The sequence below is a fragment of the Phodopus roborovskii genome, unplaced genomic scaffold (genome assembly GCF_943737965.1).
Source record: "Phodopus roborovskii unplaced genomic scaffold, PHOROB, whole genome shotgun sequence".
Classification (NCBI taxonomy): Eukaryota; Metazoa; Chordata; class Mammalia; order Rodentia; family Cricetidae; genus Phodopus; species Phodopus roborovskii.
This window is the reverse complement of record NW_026125940.1, coordinates 535091-559608: the sequence shown is the minus strand read 5'-3', so window position 1 is coordinate 559608 and position 24518 is coordinate 535091. Positions and strand designations below refer to the sequence as shown.

The 24518-nt window shown below is 40.2% G+C and overlaps 1 pseudogene; it reads left to right on the top strand.

Moving 5' to 3' along the window:
- The first annotated feature begins 253 nt into the window (after positions 1 to 253).
- LOC127218069 (60S ribosomal protein L35-like) lies at positions 254 to 641 on the top strand (annotated as a pseudogene).
- The last annotated feature ends 23877 nt before the right edge of the window (positions 642 to 24518 follow it).

The following is a 24518-nucleotide window of genomic DNA, read 5'->3' as shown; positions in this document are numbered from 1 at the left end:
AGAGAATCTCAGAACAGCTTGTCTCTTAAAGCAAGAAAATGATTTCCAAGTGACATGAACAACTATATGGTTTCCCAGAACCATATAAAAGTGGGGTTTGGAGACCAAAACCTCGGTAATTAATGATGAATACTTATTTTGGCTATGATGTCCCTTCTGTGCTTTAGATCATGTATGCCCTGAGCTGAAAAAAGGCAGGAGACTGCCCCTCTTTCTCTCGGACCAGGAGGCTTCAGCGGTGAGAAGTGCAGCTATGGCCAAGATTAAGACTCGGGACCTGCTCGGCAAGAAGAAGGAGGAGCTACTAAAACAACTAGCCGGATCTGAAGGTGGAGCCAAGGCGTTGCCAAGGTGATGGGCGGTGCCGCGTCCAAACTCTCTAAGATACGAGTGGTCCGCAAATCCATTGCCCACGTGCTCACCGTAATTAACCAGACTCAAAAAGAAAACCTCAGGAAATTCTACAAGAGTAAGAAGTACAAGCTTCTGGATCTTCGACCCAAGAAGACTAGAGCCATGCGCCGGCGGCTCACCAAGCATGAGGAGAAGCTGAAGACCAAGAAGCAGCAGAGGAAAGAGAGGCTGTACCCGCTTCACAAATATGCAGCCAAGGCCTGATGCGAAGGCTTATAATAAAGCGCAAGGCTGGCTGAAAAAAAGAAAAAAGAAAAAAAAAGCAGGAGACTGAAAAACATGAGTGGAAAAGTAGATGAACTCAAATATATTGTGAGGGCTTGATATGAAGCTCGGTGGTAGAGTGATTTTCTAATATGTATTTAATATGTATAATACTCTAAGCTCAATCCTCAGCACTACAAAAAAATGTGTTGTGGGAGTAGTATTGACTACCTGAATGACATCTCAAAGTTTCCATTGCTTCATTCTTAAAATACAGTAAGACAGAATTATTGTAATCATTAAGTAAGAGGGTACATAAGTACTCAGATAAGCTCAGTGTCTGACACATAGTAAAGACGACTTCATTATTGGTATCTACTACTCCTAATCTTATACCTATGTTTAATTCTCATGCTTTGCAAGTGAGATGGACCTTTGCTATGTGATGCTCACCTTACGATTCTTGGTCTCAGTTGTTTTTTCTGTAAGCATGTAAGAAAATTATAGATTCCCCTTGCATCTATGGAGCAATGGTTACAAGATTCCTCTGTAAACTCAAAAATCCAAGGATGCTCAAGTTTCTTATATAACATAGCATAGTATTTGCATCACTGTGTACTTTAGGTCACTGCTGATCTATTAAAAATACATAATGTAAGTTTAATGCTACATAAAATACTTTAACTGTATGTTTGTGGAATAATAACAAGAATAAAAATCTGTTCAGAATCATCACAGACATCTTCCCATAAAATATTTTTGTCCTACAGTTGGTTAAATCTGAAGATCCACAGCATACAGTTAGTTATAGATGGGTAACTATATGTTTCACCTGCATGTGACAAGAAGAAAACTTATAACACTAATTAATTTCTAGTAATCATTATTCCATGACAAACGATTTAATAAAATTGACAACCCAGCATTAGTCAGTACTGTACCTCATTATTTTCATCAATCATCTCAAGATGAAAGATTTCTTGGTTGATTTGAAAGTCATCTTGTGATCTGTTTCACAGAATTCTCAATTAAAATTTAATTAATCTAGATATGTAGCTTTAACTTTATTTACTAACTCCTGGGCAACACATGTCATATACTAGCACTGAGTAGAGGAAAAAGAGCTATGCAGCAATGCTAAAGATATTGGCATGTGTTGTGCCAGACTACCTAGGTCCTTTACAAACATGGGAGCAATTGTCTTTAAAAGACAATGGAAGCTATGGCAGGTCTTCATGTGAGGGGAAGATGGATGTGGTAAAGTGATAGTTGGAGGCATGCTGGTTTCCATAAGGAAGATAGGAGTCAAACATGGAGATAGAGAAATCATTTAGGTGGTTATAGCAAATGATCAGGTGACAAATGTTGGTGTTTGATTGTAGATGGACATCAGTAATGATAGAAAGAAAGGGAAATATTTGGAAAGCCATCTAAAAGGTAAAATTAACAGGCCATGGGGAGGGATTTAATATCAATGGAAGAAGACTGCAACCAATAGTTGCACTACTAGCACCCAACTAGAACCAACCCATCTAGAATCACCACTTTTCTTGTTGGAGCAAGTGGGTAGATTATGAAGTCTTCCCCTAATATAGATGATAATCAAAAGGAAACAGGTTTGGTAGATGTATATCACAAGAAAAATGAGAATATGTTGACTTTGAACTGAATGTAGGATTCCAAATAGCAAAATGAACACATATATGGGAATTAAGATCAGAAAAACGTGTCTTAACTAAAGATATATATTAGAGATTTATTATCTCTACCAATAATAATTCACTCTGATCATGATCTTGACCTAATACCTGAACCTGCTTCCCTCTCTCAAATGAATCGATTGTATAGTTACAAGTTGTTCCTTGTTCCAGCCAGTTTTTCTATTTCCAAGTCTTGGCTCTTGCCAAGCTGACACTGCCCAGTTAACTGCACCGTGGCTTATGGGATTCTGAGTTGTAATAGTGTGCTCATTGTGTGTTTCCAGATCACAGATGTCTCATCACACAGCAAGACAAATTAAGACACATAAGTCATGGTATTAATGCACTATATAGGAAATGAGATTATAAACAGAATTCAAGTGGCAGTGCAGAGCGGGAGGTATTTGCCACACATCTTGAAATCTGAGAGCAAAACTGTTCACTAGCAATCCAAAGCCAAGAGAAGAGTACAAGTAGAATCTTAATGAGAGTATATCTTGTTGCTAGCATTTGGGCTTCTTCAATAAGGACACGCAGGGAATGGATTGAGATCAGAGATTAGTCATGGAAACACCTTGGGCATCAATGAGTCTAGTCTCAAGAACCTTCTGCTAATCATTCACACTATTGAAATTGTTTTTACAGTATCTTGTAATGCATGCATTTGCATGAATAATCTTGAGACCTGGAATAGTTAGCTTGAACCATAATCCGGGCCTGCTGTGAACACGTTTCTCTTTTCTCAACTACATCTATTGATCTCATTGTACTCTACAACTATTTCCTTTGCATTCCATGATGTTTAAAATTTTCGTATACATGGGACTTGAAAGATGTCTCGATAGTTAAGATCACTTTTTACTCTTGCAGAGAACCATAGTTCTATTACCTACATGAGGCTCACAACCATCTGTATCTAAAGCTCCAAGGTTTCCAATGCCCTCTCTGGCTTCCTTGGATCATAGACATGCACAAGGTGCACAGACATACATACAGGCAAAACACCCATGTGCATAAAATTAAATTAAATTAAAACTTAAAAATATAAAAGTGAAAAAATAAAAATTTGGGCTACAGCCCAAATACGGTAGCATAGGCCTGTAATCCCAGCACTTGGGAGGTGAGTTAAAGGTCATCATCTGATATTTTGTATGTATTGACTTTTAAATCTTTTTAATTTGATGTTTTGTGAAGGGTAATAATGCCACATTATAATTCCAGTGCTTACCTGCCTTCCCTTTACTGTACCACCAGTGGAAATTGTAGTATTTCAAATGAATGGTATGTGTTCCATTGGGGGTATATAAATTTCTTTGAAATGGTACCCATATTAATAATTTTCTCTGTGTCCCTGTCTCTCTCCCCCCCCACACACACACACAATATTCGAGGTATCTTTTCAAGATGGCCAAAACAGGAACAAATCAGTAATATAGTTGAGGTAAAGGGAAATATCAAATGACTGAATTTGGCCGCACAATTCTCACATACAGTACACACAAGCCTTGAAGATTGTAGATGGAGACATAAGTGCCTACATTGCTACTTGCAAGCTGTGTGGCCTTGCACATATTTATTTACCTCTATGAGTACATTTTGTCATCAAAACTGGGGTAGACTAAGGTAACAAGACTGTTATGATGGTTTAAAAAATAATAATCTGTAACATAACACCTAACATAAAATAAGGCTTCAGAAAAATGTAGCTCCCGTCTGCCTAAGCCTAATAGTGCCTCTTTAACCAAATAATTGTTGGAACTCAAATTCTGTCTATATGCTTTCCAGTGAACAGTGTCAATGTTTAAAATGCTAGGTATAGTAAATTTAGATCAGTCCCAGTAATTATACTCAAGCATTGATATCTGAGGAATATTTTAGCTGAATGTGAAACCAGAAAAGAAATTTTCAAATCTGAACATGGACCTGGGAAACCATCAAATTGCCATTGTCTTTGTAGATTTCTTAACTGGTTTCACCAGATCAGATTTTTCCAGTTTTAATTCAGTGACATGAAGTTGAAACTATGTGTTTTGGGAAAATTTTTTGCATAAATAACAAAAAGCATGACACTCTGAAAGCATAGAAGTCTGATGATTTTTGTTTTTGTAAATCTTCAACATCATTGAGAACCTTGAATTGCATATGAAACAGGTCAAAATAGTAGTTTTTCCATGGATCAGCTCTATGCAATTCCATCTTCCCTATAGGATTCCAGAAAAACTTCATGAGGTAAACATCAAAAGATTCTGCACTCAAAGGAAAATAAAGAGCTAAGAGTTAGATTCAACCCTATGCCTAATAAGTTAGAGCCAAAAAAAAACAGAAGAGATCATTAAAATGTATGAGGAGGAATACATATTTTTAAAAAGGAAATCACTGCCAGAGTTGTAAGGCCAGTCAAAATGCAAAATGAAAGGATGGTGGTACAGACAAGAATTGGGAGAGCGAACTGACCTTGAACAAATGAATAGAAAAAGTGCCACTTTCCTGACTCAGAATAAAAACCAGCATCCATTTTTTTATTGAATATTCCTCGTTTCACATACACACCTTGACATCCCAAGATGATGTGTATAGAGTAGAGAGATGGAATAGCACAACACTACCCAGAACTCCTTGAGATTAGCCTTACATCATTCGAGTATAAGTTCCTTGAACTTACCTCATCTTGCACATAAGGGTCACACCCAGTTCTGCTTGCCTCCTATACTTGCAATCATATCACTCTCTACTTTTGTCACATGACCAAATATGCAGTAAGTCCCTTGTCTCATCTGTGGCTTCTTCTATATATTCAACCACCAAAACATTGAAAGTGTTAAAAAAAATATGTACTGAACATATAAAAAATATGTACTGAACATATGCAGACATGTTTTTCTTCTCGTTTTCTAAATAAGTTATGGCAACTACTATACAGCATTTGCCCTGTACTAGACAGTATACATAATCTGGAAAAGATTTAAAACAATGGTTCTCAACCTTCCTAATGATGCAACCCTTTAATATATTTCCTTGTGTTGTGGCAATCTCCAACCATAATATTATTTTTATTGATATTTCATAACTGTAATTTTGATAATGTTATAAGTCATAATGTAAATATCTGTGTTTCCCGATGGTCTTAGGCAAGTCCTATGAAAGGGCCATTTGATCCTCCACCCCCAAAGAGGTCATGACCCACAGGTTGAGAACCACTGATTTAAAATATATAAAATAGTATGTGTGGGTTATGTGCAAATGTCATATCATTTTACATAAAGGACAAGAATACCCCTAAATTTTGCTATTCTCGGAACTCCTGGAATGAAACCCCTGTAGATACTGAGGGAGAACTGCAGTGTATCCCTACTGGGAAGTTCATGGTCACTTCAAATTCATTAAATCCAAAGATGAACTTTGAGAGAGGTAGGCTTCTCTTCCTGTGCTGCTTATTCCAAGTACATACTACCCTGCCAGCCTAAAAGTTTACTCTGGAAATTCCCATGTTGTCTTCAAATACTGTATTTCCTCTCTTTCGCCTATAATTTCCAAGGCTCCTCATCTTTATCTTCTGAGTCTAAAGCTCAATTGTTTCCTCCCCAACCTTTGCCCAAAAGAATTGTACACAAGAGTTCACTGGGAGGATGTTATTTTAAATGAAGTTGTATGACCTCTACCCTAGCCCTCCTTATTCATGCCTGGTATGGACAAGACCAGAAATGAATAGTTTTAGAAACTAACCGGGTGCTTAGAGGACTTAGTGTTCAAGGACTAGCTTTACAGTCACTATTTTAATCCATCCTCTCCTGTATAGTCTCTTTATTTAGCAAGTTTTATAACCTGAGTTCAGGAACTCATTAACTTCCCCCTACAGGTTTCAAAACCATATCCACTTTGCCCACTATTGTGTTACCAGTGCTTATTTACCATGTTACCTGATACAATATAAGTTCTCAATATGATTTTGTAGAGTGGACAAATTAACTAGGGCAAGAAGGTAACAGTAAAGTATCCAGAATAGAATTTTACATGTCATATTGCCATTCAGTTAGATGAAAGTTTAGCCAAAAATTTGGCCTACCCAATCATAATCCTAGCTCATTTTATTCAACAATCTTAAAATTCTTTGTATGTTTGTTAGGGTAATGCTAACTGCTTTAACAAATAAGCCTAGTACTTATTACTCATCTATCAGTCTTTTCTGGGTATTCCTGGTTAGCAGATGACTTTTTATATGGTAATGAAGGGAATCCAGGTTCTTTATAATTTTTGATCTTGTATCTTTGACAATGTTTCAAGATCACTATGTAGGCATGAGCAAATGCTTATCAAAATGATATAAATCAGCAGGGCAGTGGTGGCGCATGCCTTTAATCCCAGCACTTGGGAGACAGAGGCAGGGGGATCTCTGTGAGTTCAAGGCCAGCCTGGTCTACAGAGCAAGCTCCAGAACAGCCAGATCTACACAAAGAAGCCCTGTCTTGAAAAAACGTTAGTTACATTAAATGTAAATAGAGCTCAGAATTTACTCCCAATGACAACTCCCTAGATATGGAGGATGTTGACTTCCTGATAATTCATTAAGCCATCTTTGCCATGCCACATAAGGTGGTAAGCTGACTCTGCAAACCCATTTAGCTAGTATACTTACCTGAACTTTAGCCTTACAAAATCATTTTTATTTCAGAGATTTGCCACACCATTCATCTGTACCAGAAGGAATAGAGGGCTGTTTTCTGGCAATGTCCCTGAGGAGCTTACCTAAGAATGGAACCATGCACTCAGTGAACTAAAGATGCCAACTGGCTCTCCCTCTCCTAGTTTGCTCTGTATCTACTTGCTAACAGAATAGGCAAAAACATAATGTATGGTTACTTTTTAATATGGGCTTTTGACCTCAGAGCACTGAATCCCTCCTCTGGAGTATCTAATGCCCAAATAGTAGCTCAGCTAAAACAAAGATATTACATCTGAATGACATCCCAAGAAAGTTGCAATGGCCCATATTCATCTCCATCAGACATTGCTGCCTGAACGCACATGCAAAAAATCGTTTGAGTATATTCATGCCAATCTTCTAAACTATCACAGGAAACCTCTGGGAGCAGAGACATTTAATCATTTTGGAATGGAATAGCTTTGGGGGACAGCATGTCTTTTGGTCTATTTCTATTCAAAGTCTTAAAGTGCTTCAAGTGCCTGGATAGCCTGATGGATTAGGTACTGAACACTGAGGCTCTTGAGGTCAATGATTTATAGCAGCTGAAAGCTGTGAAATGTCATTCTGCTGAGAGGGCCATGCAACATTCAGTCGATAGAATTATCAGACACTTGAACACGTATTTCAGCAACAGCTGCTCAGCTCTCCAGAGATATTCACCAGGAAGGGCTGGCTGTCCTAACCTCAACAGCTGTCAGAGCCAAAGCTAGTCGAGCTATGCTTCTAAGATTACAGGAAATAATACAATCAATGGAGGCCCTACCGTGGATACTTATCTATTCATAATTATGTCCCTTAGGAGAATAATGTTTGAGGGGGGAGTATAAATAGTTCTCAGGCTTAACTACTCTGAGTCAAATTCTGATTATGGAAGCAAGAAAATTTGTGGTTGGGTTAAGTGCATTGGCTGTTTTCTCAGAGGTTCAAATCCCAGGTTCAAATCCTAGTGTCTGCGTGGCTCACAAGCATATGTAACTCCTGTTCCAGGGGATCCAATGTCCTCTACTGGCCTCCACGGGCACTGTGTATATGTGCACATGTGGGCAAAACATATACCCATACACATAAAATAAAATGTGGTGATACTTTTTTATGATCTAACTAATAAAGCTTGCCTAAAGATCAGAGTGCAAAGCTAGCCACACCAGTTAGCCATAGAGGCCAGGCAGTGATGGTACACACCTGTAATCCCAGCACTTGGGAGACAAGAGGCAGACAGATCTCTGTTAATCCAAGGCCACCCTGAGCTACAGGAAATTGATCAAGTCTAAAAGAAAAACTGAGCTCACATAAAGGTGATCTCAGTACTTGGGATCTCATGCCTTTAATCCCAGCACTAGGGTGGAATATAAGATGGAAGGAGACAGGAGCTCAGTGCAGTCTGAGGTTTGGTGGAGACAGACGCAGCCTGAGGCATTCAGAGGAGCAATAAAGTCTGGAGATGCAGCCTGAGGACAGGATCACCCCTTTGATCTGAGCACTGGTAGAGAAAAGAACTCTCTAGTGGCTGGCCACTTTGCCTTTCTGATCTTCAGCTTTAACCCCATTATCTGTCTCTGAGTTTTTATTATTAAGAACAAATAGAATTCATGTTACATAAAAATAAATAAAACTTTCTTTAAGAAAAAAAGCTAAGTTATGTTCTTCCACCTGTCATGACTCAAGTGGATCCAACAGATTCGCAAAAGCTTGAGCCACATGTAAGAACAGTATTATTGGTAATGACTGGTCCTCACACTAGCATCATTGTCCTTTATCTCAGCTTTACCCCCAGATTTGACTTCCCTGGGTATCTCATTAGCAGTAACCAGTTCTAGGCTTACTGTTTGGCCCAGTATCACTTGCTCTGTACTCTGCAGTTCAACTACAATTCTTCATACAGCTTCAGAAATTATGAACCATACCTCATACTAGAGGACTGGGGACAAAGGAACTGGATGGACACTTTCCATAAGTATACATAAAACACTTGGCATTTAGCAGCCATTGTTCTCACTGGCTACCCAATGTAATCCCCAAACCAGCAGTTTGGGATAAGCATTTAGAAATGTGTATAATGCCCCATCCCATACTGGCAGTTTCCTAGTAGTAGGCCAAAGTTCCAGATATTTTTGCACTATAATCAGGTACCATGAGGACACTGTATTAATTATTATCTGTTGGTGCATAACAAATGAATGAACACTTAGCAGAAGAAACAAAACACATAACTCAACCTAAGGAGACTACTGCTATGACTAGGACTGTGTTTACCTAAGACGGTGGGAGGAGCTCTCACTAGAAGTTGCTTGAAGAAGCTGTTTCTCACCACCAGGACCACTTCCTAAGGAAAGCTAGAAGAGCCCTTGATTCATTGCTCTCTGCTCTTGATTATGAATATAACGTGACCAGCTGCTTCAAGTTCCTGCTGCCTTGGCTTCCCCACAACGATAGACTGTATCCTGGAATTATGAACTAAATAAACGCTTTCTGCCTTCCGTTGCTTTTGTAAGGGTCTGTTAACACAGTAGTGGGAAAGGAAACTTCAACAGCAGCAGTGGCGGTTATCACTCCCTGTGGTCCAGATAATCTGTGGGTTCCAGATAGCTGCCAAACTTGCTGTCAGCACCACCTCCCATAAGCGAGACCAGATTCTACTTCTACCTGCTGAGGTTTTGCTGCCTTTCTTTAGTATAGGAAGATGATGCTCCCAGAACATAGCCCACGTATCTGCCAATGCTAACTGTGATTTTCCATGCCTTGGTTTAGACTTCATTTATAAGCACCCAGCTCTCTTTGGTGCCCATTTGTGCTGCACTTTCTTGGTCCCTAGGATTCTTGCCAAGATTCCCATTACACGATTCTATTCATTTTTAGCTGATGGTGACAAGAATGCTGAACCAAACTTACTGAGAGTCCAATGTGCACATCCTGAACACAGACAAGTGGCGAGCCTGCTTGGGTAAATATGAGATAAAATGAACTTAGCATATCTAGAAATACTCTTGAGACCTTTTTGAAAGCCCAAAGTACCATAGTGAATATCAGGAAAACAACTCCACTAGAAGTGACTTTTTATTCTAAATGTTATTTTAATTACTATTTGAAATTCTCTATACCAGAAGCTCTTGTAACAGCTTTGAATACAGTCTTCTTAGCATCTTATGTATTCATGTATTTTACATATTGCCTATTTTTCTGCATTTTTTGTTTAGTATTACTTCAAATAAAAAATTCACATCTGACGTGGCAGTCTACATCCAAAACTCAGGATGCTCACATAGGAACACCCAGGCTACATAGTAAGACTTTGTTTCCAAAAACTCACACAAGGGCTGGTAATGTGCTGCCCTTCAGAGAAACCAGAGATCTATTCCAGGCACCCATTTAGGGCAGCTCAAAACCATCTATAACTCAAGCTCCATGGGATCCAACACCCTCTTCTAGACTCCACAAATGGGCGTGTGCGTGCACGCGTGCACACACACACACACACACACATACATACACAATAAATCCTAAAATATTCATATATTATAGAACTCATTTGTGATTTTGAATGTTCATGGGTTACGCCATCTCATTGATATGACACATTTTTGCTTATCCAGTTCCCTCTCATTGATATTAATTATTTCTAGCTTTTGAGAGTTAAGATAGAATTATTAACTTTTATATAAATCACTTTGTTTCTAAGTTTATAAATTAATTTGTTCCATTTCATGTTATTTCAGTTTAAATACTTTGAGAAACATTTCAGGCATTGTAGTATAAGTTATACCTGCCTATATCTAAAGATATTCTAGGTGGCTTCTGCAGGCAACCAGAAGAGAAATATATACACCAACACGCCACAAAACCTTTGATCTACAATGGTATGCTGCCTACAAAACATGCTACAGCAATGATGCCATAAAGCTTGTGGAAATAACCACCCAATGTCTTATTTGACTTTAGGGCTTATTCCATGAGATGAAACCCATTCCCAACACTGCTTGGGTGACCAAGAACCAGAAACCAGATAGTCCAGAAATCCAGGGTAAAACCAAATACCACTGGTCTGAAAAAGTATCAATAAAATAACTCCCAATGATATTCTGTTATACACATTGATCAGTGAATTATTCAGTCCTTCTCAGTTAGGAACAAATGCAGAGACCCACAGACAGACATTCAGAGAAAGACTCCTCAGAACAGAAAGGTCTAAATGGGATTTCTCCATCAACCCCCCACTCAGAGCTCCGGGAACCCGGCAGCAGAGGACATGGAAACAGTGTAAGAGGGGATGGAAGACGTGTGGAGAACAAGGCTGTCTAAATCATCAAAGCAAGGCTCTTAGAACTCACAGAGACTGATGCAGCATTCATAGGGCATGCAGTGAGCACCATATCCTCTGCATATGTATTAGGGCTCTTTATTGTGCTATGTTTTATGGTTATCTTTTACAAGCCTGTTTGTTTCTAATGAGCAACAGAAAGGAGGGGGGATCTGGATGAGAGGAGAGGAATTGGGAGGATTGGAGGGAGGGGAAACTGTAATCATGACATAGTGTATGAGAAAATATTCTATTTTCAATAAAATATATTCTAGATGATTTAAAATAGCACACATATAACATGGAAGCAATCTTTTGAATGGATCGTGGACACGGAAATTAGAGGGAAAAATGCCTTTTAAATGGCATATGTGAGAGCAATAGCTTTTAAACCATGTGATTTATATTTTCACAAAAAGTAATGATGGCAAGTTCATCTTTTGGTGGTTTCTATTACTCCCTCACCAAGGAGATGTCCCATACAACCAAACATATCCCATCATATTCTGTCGTTTAAGGCAACAGGATATGGTTGTGAGTCATTACCTGTATTAGTTGCTTTTCTTGTTGGTGTGATCCTGACAAAACAACTTATGGAAGGAAGGGTTTCTTAGGCTCATAGTTCAAGTCCATCATGGTCAGGAAGTTCTAGCTGTCCCTCGTTACTCCCTCCCTCCCAACCTGCGACCAACAGTTCAAGATGTAAAGCTCCAGCAACATCTCAAGTAGTATTCTTGCCTATTGCCACACTCACTACCATGATAATAATGTACTAACCCTATGAAATTGCAAGCAATCTTTAAATGCTTTGTTTTATACAATTTACCTTGGTGTCTCTTCACAGCAAGAGAACAATAAATCAGCCAAATAGAAAACTTAAGTAACAAGTTCATATAAATATTAAAATATGTCACAAGCAATTTTCACTCTCAAAAAAGTATATCATATATATATATATATATATATATATATATATATATATATATATGGGTGTTTTGCCAGAATGTATTCCGCATACATGCAATACCAGTGGAGGCCAGAAGAGGGCATCAGAACCCCAGTAACTAAAGTCACAAAAACTTGAGAGCCTTCATGTGGGTGCCTGGAATCAAATCTAGGGACCATGACAAGAGCGTTTCCTGTTCTTAACTGCTGGACTATCTCTCCATCCACGCATATCCTTTCTGATATATTAATCAGGTTTAAGACATTTGGATGGTACGCATCTTGAGGTATAAGTGGTTTGGGGACATCAACTTCAAGATGGATGACTAATTTTTAACACACACACACACACACACACACACACACACACCTTGCTAAGTTTGAAAGTATCTCCAGCCAGGAGGTGGTGGAATATGGTTTTAATCCCAGCACTTGGAAGGCAGAGGCAGGCCAATATGTGAGTTCCAGGCCGGCCTGATCTACAAAGCAAGTTCCAGGATAACCAAGGCTACACAGAAAAATCCTGTCTGGAAAAAGTGGAGCAAGGGAGAGAGAGATTTAGTGGGTACAGCTCAATGTCTCACTGTTGTATACAGAAGACATTACTTGGCATCAGACCAAAAAGAGAGAAAAGAAGGAAGAAAGGAAGGGAGGGAGGAAGGGAGGGAGGGAGGACATGTCCCAAATGCCTGTATGTCACCCAAAGAATTGTTTTCTCACATTAAGTGCTTGGAGTTTCAAACCAAAAGTTCCCTATAATTCTGAGAGGTTTTTCTTCCTTGCCTCAAAGATTTTTCCCTTCTGAAAATTAGGTCATCTAATTTCTATCTGGGGCTACACCAAAATAAACACTGGATGAATTAAAGATTAAAATATAATGGAATATAGTTTCAAGTGTATGAAATATGCCGTTTATTGCTATATAATCTTGGTGTTATTAGTCACACCAAGCATAACCCCAAGCTCAGAAATCCCTCCCCAAAAATGAGATGTTAACTACACATTTATAAATTCTATAAAAAAAAACTACCATAAATAAAACTTAAAACTAAAAGACAAGCTTGGAAAAGGGATTTGCAATGTGATTAGAAACGAATAACCTCCTCAATATATAATCAATGCATAAATATCAATAAGAAAAGATAAATAGACCAATAGAAAAATGAGCAAAGGCAATGGATTAGCAGGTACAAAAGAAGAAATGCATGTAAGATAGAAAAGCCATGCTCTCCCACAATCACAAGTGAAAATTGAAGCAACAATAAATCATTATTTTTCTATATGACAAATGTTGCTGATCCCTCCTGGAAGGCATCACCCTCCATGTGGAGTGGGGGGGATGGGATGGGACAGTGGTCGGGGGGCATGGGAGGGAGGGAGAGGGAACTGGGATCGATATGTAAAATAAGAAATAATAATAATAATAATAATAATAATAATAATAAAAAGAAATTACCAAATATATTTAAATGTCTTATGAGAATGTGAAATCAGGCACACTCATATCAGCAATTAATGCTGCTTTTGGAAAACAGTAGCTATAAGAAAAGTTATATATAAGAAATGTATATACTCAATCAAACAGCCATTAGCATGACATCATGGGGGACTAGTAACAATATGTACAAGGATATTCTCTTCTGAGCATACATCATTTCAAAAATAAGTAAAATTCTCAGTTGCAGTAAATCAATATACACATTTTTTGGAAAATATATGCTCAAATGATAGGAAGTTATATAAGATGAACTGTCAAATAAAAGTCAAGACTACGGGCTGAAGGTGTAGTTCAGTAAGCAGGGTGCTTACTTGACTAGCATGCTAGAAAGTACTGGGCCATGAATTCCATTCCCAGCACTTCATAATACTGAACATGATGTGGAGGATCGGAAGTTCAAGGTCATCCTCACCTTGCTAACAATTTCAAGGTGAATCGGGACTACAGGAGCCTGTCTCAGAACCAAGCAAACAAAAAATATTAACAATCAGTTTCACGGTAGCTCTTTTTAGGCTTTTGCTTAAAACTATTTAGTTCTTTTCCGTTATTCTTAAATAAGGATTAGAACTAAAAACCTTTATGGTCTGTCTGGGTCTAGCCTGATACCCAGCCTCACTATTTCCCACATTCCTCTTTTTTTTTTTTTTTTTTTAATTTGAAACAAGGTTGTTTTACGTGTCAATCCCAGTTCCCTCACTCTCCCCTCCTCCCCTATCACCCCCACCAAACCCCAACCCATCCTCTCTCTGCTCCCCCGGGAGGGTGAGTCCTTCCATGTAGAGTCCTCAAAGTCTGTCCTATCATTTGGAGCAGGGCCTAGGCCCTCCCCGTGTGTCTAGACTGAGAAAGTATCTCTCTATGTGGAATGGGCTCCCAAAGTCCATTCGTATACTAGGGATAAATACTGATCCACTACCAGAGGCCCCATAGACTGCCCAGTCCTCCCAACTAACACCACATTCAGGGGTCTGAGTCAGTCCTATGTACTACTTTGCAGAAAAACACAATGGAATCCTGAAACTCTCAGGGAAATGGATGCAACTAGAAGAAACCATCCTGAGTGAGGTAACCCAGTCACAAAAAGACAAACACGGTATGTACTCATTCATATTTGGATTTTGGACATAAAGTAAAGGATTACCAGCCTACAATTCACACTGCCAGAAAATCTAGGAAAAAAAGGAGGACCATAAGAGTAACATACATGGTCCCCTGGAGAAGCGGAGAGAGACAAGATCTCCTGAGCAAACTGGGAGCATGGAGGCAGGGGAGAGGGAGTTAGGAGAAGGAAGAGGAGGGAAGAGGTGGGCATGATAGAGCAGGATGATTGAGTCAGGGAAAGAATAGAGGAGACCAAGAAAAGAGATACCATAATAGAGGGAGCCATTATAGATTTAAGGAGAAATCTGGCAATAGGGAAATGTCCAGAGATCTACAAGGATGAACCCAACTAACAACTTAAGCAATAGTGGAGAGGCTACTTTTAATGCCCTTCCACAATAATGAGATTAACAACTACCTTATATGCCATTCTAGTAGCTTCATCCAGTGGCTGATGGAAGCAGAAGCAGACACCCACAGCTAAACACTGAACTGAACTTCTGGAATCCAGTTGCAGAGAGGGAGGAGTGATGAGCAAAGGGGTCAAGACCAGGCTGGAGCAACCCAGCTGACCTGAACTAGGGGAGCTCATGGACTCCAGTCTGTCAGCTGGGAAACCAGCACATTCCTCTTTTCTTCTCACCTTCGCTTTCTTTGAGGTCTCAGAAAAAGTTTTAGCAAACACTTTCTGTGAAAAAACAGAGAATATTTTAGGTATTCCCATGGAGCCATATGGTCTTTCTGGGAAGAGCCCCGCACGGCAGTTTGTCAGCTCTGTAATTCTAGCACCAAAGCAACCAGAGAGCATCAGTAAATGAATCAGTACAGTGCCATCAGATAAAATTTCGTTTACAAAAACAAGAAATGTTCTAGTCATAGTCTGTCACCCCTGTCCTCAATCATCCCTTATTCCCTTCAGTAATATTCTGTCACTACTACTTAGAAAAATCTTTCCTCCTCACCCTCCTTTTCCCAATAGTTCCTTCCCTAAGTTGAACTAGACACTTCTTAATCATCTTTAATATTGCATCCTGAACAGCTGAGACAGTTAAAGGGAGCCCACATGTCCCTGAGGCAGTGGGCAGGTTAGCAATGTTAAAGTCACTAGTAGCCTTTCTGGTAGGTTCTTTATGTTTACACTGCAAGCACACTTTTGAAAGCCCATTTTCCTGTACATGAGCAAAGACACTGGGGAAATGGAAATTTAACTGCCTAATGAGAAGCTGGTGGACTCTCCCTTTGCTGCCCTGGCAGTCTTAGCCAGCTGGGCCACCATTAAGCCAGCACCAGACCTCTGGAGCACTCCAGGGATGCTCTGGGAAACTATAAGATGATCACAGCTGATTTCCCCCAGCTCCTGAACACAATCTCAGCCAAGGCTGTTTGAAGCTATTTGGAGCATTTTTTTTTCTACTGCAAGGCTAAATAAACTTTAGATGACTGAGCAACATTTTCCACCTCGGTCAGAGTGGAAGTACTGTCCCTGGTGATCTGAAAGAGGGACTGTTGTGACTAGTATTAGGAGACAAGGCTCTGATTGGTCCAAAACACAAGTCTCCAGGGCTGTGATCGATGCTAAATAACAAGATTGGGATTGGCCTGAATAAACAGTCAATTGGTCCAACCCCTTCTAGGACTATGCAGGCATGCTGCTTAGGTTCACACGATAAGTCAATGGGTTAACTGGCTGGGAAACACTCTTCTGTACTGCCATTCCAGGTGTGGCAACATCAGGCCCCATAATGACTTCTCTGGAGCAGTTGCTCTTTTCACTTTTAGTAGTGCAAGTTGAGCTGGCAATGTGGAAGGAACAGCCACAGGGAAAGGCAGAGGCAGCAGAGCGGCGTAGGTATGAGAACAGAGGTGGCCATAACTCAGCAGTTATCAGGCCAACCGGAAAAGAAGCAAAGGCAGCCAACTGATTAACAGCTGAAGACAGTACACATACAGTTCAAAAGCAGCCAGGGCAGAAAGAAGACAGAGAGCTGAGGCTAAAGACATAAAGGCTATGTGAAGAGAAACTAAAGGTTCGGTTTACCAGAAGAGTTTCAGAGACATCGAGTCTTAAGATGCAAAGTTCTCAGGTCCCAGGTTTAGAGCTCTACTACCAGCTTCTTAGGGGAACCAAAGGTCACCCCACTCAAGGTCCTGCATGCACAGGGTAACACTTGGAAGTCTGAGTTCCAGTATCCAAGGTCTGCTGTAACACTCGAGGGATCCAGTTCTTATGGCTTCTGTCCACCTATTGCCACCACTTGCTGCTGCCAAAGGAAAGCTGCCTGTGACCTGCACTTGACAGCTTCTCCTTGGTGACACATGATTTCTGAGGAGAGTAATAGAATGTTTAGCCAGATGAATAATGAAAGTGCTTCATCAGAAACGTCTTCCTTACATCTAGTCCCCGATTGGTTCTCTTTCTTAAACATTCTTGCGGCAAAGTGTGTCTTTGCTTCATAGCATTTAAAACAATTTGACACTACGTGTTGAATTTTGTGACAATGGAAAAGTCCTCATTAGATTATAAACTCCATGGAGACTGTTTTGTTTACCATTATACTTCCAAAGCTTACCCAGGGAACAATAAATCATTGCCCCATGTATAATTGATAAATGAATGAATAAATAATATATACCAAAGGGTTGTCTTTAGGCAGTAAGGTTATGAGTGATTTGTTGCTTGTTTTCCTCCCTTTGGCTTAAATGTGTTTGTGTGTTATATTCGTATTCTTTCAGTGGGAGGGGAAGCACATTTTCAAAGCCACATAAAATCAATGGATTAGTTGTAGGGAACCTCAAAGTCAGCTCAAGTCCCCAAGACCATCTTCTCAGCACAAAGGAAATGTATTTGTCCCAGAGGGACAGAGAGCAAGGATAAGGAACAAAGACAGGAAACAGATGGAGATGGAGAAGGAGAAGGGAACAGGGGAGAGGGAAGAGGGGAGAAAATGGGCAAAGGAAAAGGGGCAGGGATATTTGTCCTGGAGGACAAAGGACTGGCTCTGGATAAAGAGGGAATAAATGAAGCCTAGAGGCAAATGGTAGTTTATAAAGGTACAAGGCTTTCAAGCCCATGTTAGGAGGGGTGTTTAATTTTAATTGGGTATGTTAATTAGATGGCCTCCAGGAGGCTTTTGATTGCTGGACTTCAATATTTCTATAGCTGGATCTTAGTAGTCAGTCTCAGGAAGAGGAAGTAGCCAAATAAGGAAATAGACCTTGGTGGCTACCTTTAAGAATGTAATCTAACAGTTTTTAGTAAAGTAGAGGAAATTCAGGAGAAAGACATGGCCTGCCAGAGTCCTGTTTGCCATGCTGGAGCTCCGTAGTATCCCTTCATTAGGAAACGTGGATGACAGAGTAATAGGAACACTTTGAGTAAATGCATAATCAGAAAGGGAGGGGTTACTATCGAAAGGTTCCTTGGAAATGGCTCCCAAATGCAATTTCCAAGTTGATCACTGTGTTAAAACTGGTAAAGAGGGAAAGAAAGACACAACAGGCAACGTGAATAAGTTCCATAAACTTGGGGTGGTATGGTTAGAAGCTACATGTGCTCCTATACTATTACATAACATGTAAATGGAAAATCATAAAGCCAAAAGAAAATCTTGGCATGCTCCAAAACAAACCACATAAACTAGGGATTCCAGTGTGTTTGCCCGGACCTCTTCCCCTTCCCTTCTCTTTCTCAACTAGCTTTTTCAAAGTGTGAAAAACAGAAAATACCCAAAAGTGCTCCTCACGTGCTTTCTACAGAACCTCTGATTGTTCACACTTTCAACCAAAACGTGAGTGTTCTTGTTAGCTGGGCTCCACAGAGGCATGTGCTCCCAGTTGAGTGGCATACCAAACAAGGCTCCTTGCTAGAGAGGACCAGCAGTAATTAAGTTGTTCCTATTTTATAAAGAAGAAATGGCTAAGATGCTTTTCTTAAGAATTGTCTGTAGGCTCTCCTCAGTCCCTTCCATTTCACTTCTTTCTCCTTACCTATCAAAAACAGTGACTCCCCAGCTATGAATGTGCCAAACATCTTGACCAAGTACTTATCTGCACAGCCACAAAACCAATATCATCAGTTAGGGAAAAACAATTTCCTCTGGCAAGTAGAGACAGCCTAATTGCTTAATCTGACATATTATTAATGGTTCAAGCCAACCAAAAGCATAATGGATATTGATAACCAGTGGCAGGTTGGACATTTGATGCATACAGTATTGCTGAAAATTACTTACATCAAGGGTTGCAACTGACCGTTAGACTAAATTGCTCAATCTCCATGGGTTTCATTAAACAGTTCCATCAACTTGATAAAGTGGCAAGACAGAAAGTTAGCACATTAACTATAGCTCTAAAAAAAGGCTAACAGAGTGGAGGACATTTACAGTATTTATATTCTGCATCAATGTGAAAACATAAATCTCCTTAGTAAAATTGTACTTCGGGTGTTGGGGACAATTTTACCCATTCACCACTTAAACAGTCTGGGAAACTGGACCTAAAACTGAGCCATTACCTGGAAATAAGTACGACTTGGAGAGAGCTGATAGTTACATTGAGCTTGGTGCTTCTGGATGTTCAGGGTACAATTCATCACTTACTGGCTTTTCCTGAGAAAAATCTGAGAGCCTCATCCAAGGCAAGTCTCTTTTCTTCATGTCCTTTCCCATTTGCAGAGGTATTGGTAGGCGCAAACATGCAGACAGAAACTACAATTTTCCCAGACTCCGTTGCTTGGGTGAAGTTCTCAGCTTCATTTGGGCTTTAAAGGGACAAGGGCAAAGCCAGGCAGTGGTGGTGCATGACTTTAATCCCAGGGCTTGCTAGGAAAAGGCAGGCAGATCTCAGTGAGTTTGAGGCCAGGCTGGTCTACAAAGCAAGATCCAAGAGAGCCAGGACCATTACACAGAGAAACCCTGTTTTGACAAACAAAAACAAAAAAAGGGGATGCAAGGGGCATGGGGAATCCAGGAATCTAAGTAGCCACAGGGAAATTATGTATGGCACATTGGGAGTTCCAATCTACACCTCCTCTCCCAGACGTTACTCCTTCCATATGATCAGTACCAGAAGAGAGCCCAATCTTGAAGATTAATTTGAACTAAACATTTAAAGTGAGAAATTTCTCTATGGAACATAGAGAATAATAAGGACTAAGAACCAAAACAGCAAGACTAGTAGTAACAAGAGGAAGCCTTTGGATCTGTGCATTCCTATAATCCCAATATGGAGGCTGACACAGGAAGATCAGTAAGTCAAGGGCAGCCTGATCTACATAGTAACTTCCAGTCCAGCCTACATAGGACAACGTTGTCAATAAAGAAGTGCATAAAGTAAGTTATTTTCTGGTATTGAGGAGGTCAAGGAATTACTTCTCAGTATCGTTCTCAAAGCCAGGTATGACTGCTGCTACACTACTACAGGAGAGAACTGTTATAACCCTGAACCAAAACAGTGGTTAAAGCAGTGCAGGTTGACAATTGCCTATAAAGAACATTAATGAGGCAGAATCAATAGGACTTAGACACTGATGAGAAAAGGGGTACCAGGTGAGAAATCTCAGATGGGGATGCCAACACACAATCCTTCAAATAAAATTAAATGAGTTAATAACTGTTAAGCAGTATGACTAGTTCATAGCATGGCTGCTTGCTAGGAATATTATTGTCTTCCTAATGAAAGTGAAAGAAGAAAATCCCAGGACCTGACAGAAAAATTCCACATTTGACAAAAACATTCTTTAAACATTTATTTATATCTTGTGTGTATGAACATTTGCCTATATGTATGTATGTGCACCACCATATGCCTGGGAAGACCAGGAGAAAGTGCCAGATCTTCTGGAAGTGACATTATTGGTGGTTGTGAGTCACCATGTGGGTACTAGTAAATGAGCCTGTGTCCTCCACAAGAGCAACAAGAGCTCTTAACTGCTGAGCCAACTCTTCAGCCCAGATTTTGTGGGCTTTAACTCTCCAATACGTGCCCTTCCAGACACACAACGAGGCTGGCTCTAGAAAAGGATGTTGCTGGCATAATCTCAGTAACTAACATTCACAGATCACTGTACCTTGAACAAAGAGCTGTCGCATGTCTTTCCCTTTCCCTCTTTCTTTGCCTCAAGAGCCCCCAAAGGAAGGCAGAGGTGAGGTGCAGGCTCATTCCTGTGTACTCGGTGCTTTGTCCATTTCCAGCTCACATTCTTTGCCAGCAAGAATTATGTCTTTTTTTATTTGTTTGTTTGTTTACCTTTAGTCTGCCTCCAAAGAAACTACCACTCAGCAGGAACTTATAGGTAGTCACCTGCATACAACAGCAAGATTAAAACTACTGATTTGTGGGGTGGAAGTTGGCTCACTGAATAAAGTACTTGATAGGCAAGTATGAGGCCTTTAGTTCAGAACCCCAGTACCTATGTAAAAAGCAGGACTTTGTGGCATGTGCCTTTATCTTCAGCACTGGGGGACACAGAGGAGGATCCCAAAGACTTGCTGAGCAGTTGCTCAAGCTAATACTATGAGCTCCAGGTTGAGTCAAATATCCTGTCATTCATTCATAAATAAATAAATGCAACTGAGGAACATCTCCTGATGTCAACATCTGGCCTCTACAAACATGTGCTCAGGTGTATACACATGAATACGAATGAGCACGCACTCGCGTGCACGCGCGCGCACACACACACACACACACACACACACACACAGAGAAACACACACATACAAAGCACACAAGCACACTTCTTACTCAAAATCAAACCACCAGGAACTGAAGGCCAATTTTACCACTTTGTTATCTTGAGAAGCCAGTTCACCTATAAGCTTCAAACTATCCCATCTGTAAAGCAGAAGCAATAACAGTACGTTCCTGAGAGAGTGTCAAGAGGTAGTACATGAAATGCAATTGGCGCAGGATCTGTAACATGTCTGGGAGAGGAGAGTTATACCAAGTATTTGAATGTTTGAAGCACCATTAACAGAAAGCAACTTAAGCAGCATAGAATAAGAAAAGCAAGAATTAAGGTACAAAAAGATGATTAGAACAGTATGTGCACAAAATGAGAACTGCACTACATAGTCCCAGTTCCAGGAAAGGAACAAAGCACTCTGAAGGTGAAGAGGAAAAGGTATGAGGGAAGAATGTCCCAAAATAGATACAGAAACCTATCACTTGGCCTGGAAATCTGAAAACTCTGAAGTCAACTCCTCTGAATATTGTTTTCCAGTTTGAAAATGTGAGCTCTGGTACATTAGGATCAAAATACCCTGGCATGAGCTGTGAACATCTGGGCTCTTGCTATAAATTCCTGCCCGTGACTGAAGCATAATGAAGTTGGGAGCCTTGTGTGCATTTTTTAACCTGTGTAATAAAACTAGAGCTCTAGAAAAAGGAAGAAGTGCAACTGTTCCTATTAGAGTCTATTTATGTCTTATATGAAGCCAGAAACAGTAAGCACTTGCCAGTCAAAGCTAAATGGTTTCCGAAGCATCCCAGCTGAGCAGAGAGGAGAAGGCATACAGATGCAGTAAAAATGGGAACAAATATGTAAGAGGCCAATTGTCTCCTCCAAATCCTGGGATACATACAACCACTTTCCGTGCTACCCTGAAGAGCCCACACACACATCGCCCACCTGAGAGGGTGGCAGCTACATTTGGCACGAGAAGGACAGAAGCAAGGTAAACATTCCTTCCCCTGGCTCAGTGGCAGCAATTGGTGCCTGCCAAGATGGAGTCGCTGATCATTTGCGTACTCTCACCTGGTCTCCTCCTGGCTCATAAAGGAACTTGTAGCGAAACATCAGAGATCTGAAGATGATCACAGCCCATTTCTGACCATAAAGGATGGTATGTGCCTCTTCTTGTCAGGACATTCCAGGTACGAGTATGGTTAGATGCTGAAATTTAAAAGCAGAATGTACTGAGACATGGCCTAGCACAGGGAGGATAGAAAAAGCTGAGAACTTCAATTTGAACTATCACTGACTCTGCACACACACTACCAACTTGAATTTGGGGAGGGATTTGAGCACGTAGGCCACCAAGACCTATAGTCCGATGTGAAGGATTGCAGTTCCAACTCACAAAATAATTTGTTCAACAAGATACTGGTCCTGCTTTTCCATCCTCTTATTGGGATTCATAAACATCGACAGTCGCCTTTTCCAAATATATTGTGGTGTCTACTTTTTCCGTAGACCAGCATTACTAATTGGCTATGCTACTCTCATGCATGAATTATAAATGATTCCATACTAGTATTTATCTTTTTGATTATTCTCTAAGCCTGGTAAGGTATTACCCTATGATCCTCATAGAAACACACCAGAACTTGCAGGGCTATTAGGTATTAGAAATAATCTTTGGGAAACCTAAGTTCGAATCTTCCCCTACACATATGAGGTCTGTGACAAGAACTCAGTTACATGATACCCCTGACTCCCCAGGTGGCCCCTGGATAAAAGAGATGATTTCATGAGGACTATAATGTGTTTCTGGAACTGAGCAATGTGAGCTTGAGATGTTAAGAAGCTACTAGAAACACAGGGATTGCCCTTGGAACATCTATTTTAGTCTATCAAGTAAAGGTTAAGGGACAAAATTATTTGTGTATCAAAGCAATCTCAGAAGCAGTATAAAAGGGAAATTTATCATGCTGTCTTAAAAATAAGACATGGAATTTCACTACAAAACTGTGCTGATTTAAAGTGGCACACTGGGAAAGCACCGATTCTCACCAAGTGTTCATTAACCTGCACTATGGTTCCCATTCGAGCCTTCTGCTCAAATCAAAACAATAAAAGCATACTGTTAACCAAACCTTAGAATTGAAAGTCTCCTGTTTGAAAAATCGTGAACTTTGACTATGACCTGCATATTTTTGGTAATATGGGTCAATATGTTTTCCCTTCATGGCCTGGTCCCTGCTCACCTCACCAGCATCATCTTTTCTGCTTTGGCAAACTCTAAGGCTCCGCATTGGCAGAAATGTTTGTGCCTGCTGGGCATCATAGAGCGCACCTCTAATCTGAGCATCTGATAAGATAAGGTGTGTTCAGAGTACTATGGGTATAAACTAATGCCAAAACCTGACAGGAGGACAGGGAGTTCAGTGTCAGTCTAGGCTGCATACTGAGACTGTCTCAAAGAAGCAAAACAAAAGTCAGAAAAGAAAATAATGCTGTGCAGCCATCTCTTGGGTCACTTAGTGACTGCAACTCTAGATAAGAAATACTCTGTTTCTGGTTACAGTTTTCTTTGGTTATTAGAACGTGCCCTGAGAACAAAAGAGGTCAAGAGAGGGGAGGGGTGGGGAGGGAAGGGGAGTAGAGGGTAAGAGAGGGGTGGAGAGGAAACAAGAGAGGAGAGGGGAGGGGAGGGGAGGGGAGGAGAGGGGCAAAAATGGAATGAACTAAATAGCAACCTCTTCCCCCCCAAAATAAAACAGTATGTCTACTTCAAGCCTTACAATGTGGCTTTATTTGGAAATAGGATAATTCTTAGGGATAATTTAGGTCAAGATCTCAAGATAAAACCTTCCTAGAAGGCCTGCAAGATGGCTCAGCAATGGATGATCTTGTTGCCTGTCTAATGACCTGAGATTGATCCCTGAAAATGACATTGTGGAAGATGAGAGCTGACTTATTCTCAAAAGTTGTCCTCC